Source organism: Chrysemys picta, chromosome 17, assembly GCF_011386835.1.
Source record: "Chrysemys picta bellii isolate R12L10 chromosome 17, ASM1138683v2, whole genome shotgun sequence".
Classification (NCBI taxonomy): domain Eukaryota; kingdom Metazoa; phylum Chordata; order Testudines; family Emydidae; genus Chrysemys; species Chrysemys picta.
In genome coordinates, this window is record NC_088807.1 from 15,433,265 (window position 1) to 15,435,921 (window position 2,657).

Genomic DNA, 2,657 nt, shown 5'->3' on the forward strand with positions numbered 1-2,657 from the left:
ACATTTCCTCCTCCATTTGGCTTATATGAAGGCACCCACCCCGCATCAACTCTGTCTCAGAATGACTAAATTGTTAGCTCTTTGGGGTAGGAGTCAACTACTGCTCTGTGTTTGAGGCCCCACTCTTGTCTGGCCCTTTGGCAGAAAGGTAACAAACATGAATAATGATAATAATAAACCCTTTGGCTCACCTATTTTACTTCCTCTGAGCAGGTCTTCCAGTTTTCATCCTGACGTGATCTCCCAGCTGGAACAAGAGGAAGAGCCGTTGGGTCCTGGATCTCCCAAGGCTCTGAGGAAAGAGGGACCCTGAGAAACGTTCATACAGGTGAGGAATTGGCTACATGGGCATGGAAACCATCCGCCATCGACATAAACAGCTGGGATTGCCGCTGAGGCCCTGTGAGATCCCCCAGCTCTGCTGCATCTCACCCAGGTCACGACTGTGCCCAGCCGGAGTTGTATCCTCATGGGAGATGTCACTCATGGCTCTCGCCTCTCGGCAATTGCTCCCTTCTCCTGAATGTTCGGATGGGGCGTGGCAGCAGAATTGGTCCCCTTTCTGGGGAAGGGCTGGTGGGGGTTTGGGCTCCTGAGTATTCAATCTCCCCAGTAATTATTTTATAAAATAAATAAATTATTTTGATTTCTCCCCCCTCCTTTCCCAGTCCCCTTTCTGAGGTTGCCTCTCCCTGGCACAGGGGACGATTCCTGTCTGGATACTCCCTCTATCCCGGCAGGTGATGGGATGGTGAGTGAAAACGAGGAGACGAATCTAAGCAGGAAATCCCTGAGCAAGTGGAACCACATGGGACAGCACTGGGACCATCCAAAGGGAACATTTCCTGGAGGGGTGAGCAGGAAGCAGCCTGCGAGGGTCGGTGCGGGCTGGAGAGGCAGCAGGGAACCCCCAGTGAAGAGACGAGGTAACTCCACTCAGAGAGGTTTGAAGGACCGCAGTGAAACCATGCTCCAGCTTAGAACCCGCACTAAAGAGAAACCGTATGAATGTCCTGAGTGCGGGAGGAGCTTCACTCGCAACTCACACCTTATTGTGCATCACAGGATCCACACAGGAGAGAGGCCCTATGACTGCCTGGACTGTGAGAAGGGGTTCACTCAGGGTGCCGACCTGACGAAGCACCAGAGAACCCACACAGGAGAGAGACCCTATCGCTGCCCTGAGTGCGGGAAACAGTTTGCCACTTTCTCCTCCCTTATTTCACACCGGAGACTGCACACGGGAGAGAGACCCTACAAATGCCCCGAGTGTGGGAAAAGCTTCAGTGCCAGCTCCAACCTTATTGTGCACCAGAGAACCCACACTGGGCAGAGGCCCTGGACATGCCCCGACTGTGAGAAAAGCTTCAGCGTGAGCTCCAACCTTATCACCCACCAGAGGATCCACACGGGAGAGAGACCCTATAAATGCCCCGAGTGCGGGAAAGGGTTCACTCAGAGCTCCCACCTCGTTTCCCACCAAAGAATTCACACGGGAGAGAGACCCTACGAATGCCTCAATTGTGGGAAGAGCGTCAGCGAGGGCTCAGACCTTACTAAGCACCAGAGGATTCACACGGGAGAAAGACCCTATAAATGTCCTGAGTGTGGAGAAAGCTTCAGCCAGAGCTCCAGCCTGATTAAACACCAGAGAGTCCACACCAGGAAAAAACCCCTATAACTACCCTGAGTGCGGGATAAGTTTCCAGCTGAGCTCCACCCTTATTGCTCATCAGAGAATCCACACAAGAGAGACTCTATAAATGTCCATTCTGTGGGGAAGGCTGCAAGTGGAAGATCTCTCTAATGTCCCACTAGACACGCCACAGAGAAGGTGGCAGGAGCTCTCCCTGAATGTAATGATTCTATGCCCTGCTGACGCAACGTACAAACGTGCTTCATTTCAGGATGGTCTAGGTAGAGGGGGGCCAGGTGGATGTTTTGGGTTTCAGTGTGGCCAGAGGAGGGAGCACTGGGTACTGGGGAGACGGGTTATTTCAAGGTCTGGGGGGAGCAGGTGTTGAAATTAGTGAGGAGACATTTCTGCAGGGGTCACACACACTTGCCAGGTCAGAGAAGAGGTGAAGATGCCCCATTGCACTTTGCGTCCATGTTGTCTCTGCAGCTCCCAAAGCCTCTCAGGGTGGGGGTGAGGGCAGGGGATGCTGTTGTTATAATTATTGGTGTCATGGCCCAGGACCCCTCTGCACCAGGCACTGTGCAAACATGGAATGAAAAGCCAGTCCCTGCCCCAAAGAGTTTACAATCTAAGTGGAGAAACGGGACAACAGATGGAGACGGACAGATGGGGGGCGGGGATCCAAGAAAGAAGACAGTATTGGTAGCATGACGGGTAGCATGCTCAGCATACCAGCACCCTAACCACTGTCAGGTTTTTTTGCAGGCCTCACAGCAAAGGAGAGTTTTAAGTTTTTCAGGGAAAGAGTGGGGGGCCCTGTGGGTCCATAGTATAAAGCAACAAGAGCTGCTGATCCGAAGTGAGAGGATGGACTCTGTAAATGCAGGGGCTGGAGACTGGGGAATTGAAGGGGGAGATTCCCAGAGAGATGGGAGATTGCCCTGTTCCTGAGAGTGCAGTATGGTGTAGTAGTGAGAGCAGGGGGAATTGGGCCTCAGGAGTCCTGGGTTTAGTTCCT

General features: G+C 52.7%; 1 pseudogene; it reads left to right on the plus strand.

The window, feature by feature from the left end:
• The first annotated feature begins 211 nt into the window (after nt 1-211).
• LOC101936703 (zinc finger protein 239-like) lies at nt 212-1,902 on the plus strand (annotated as a pseudogene).
• Nucleotides 1,903-2,657: the final 755 nt, after the last annotated feature.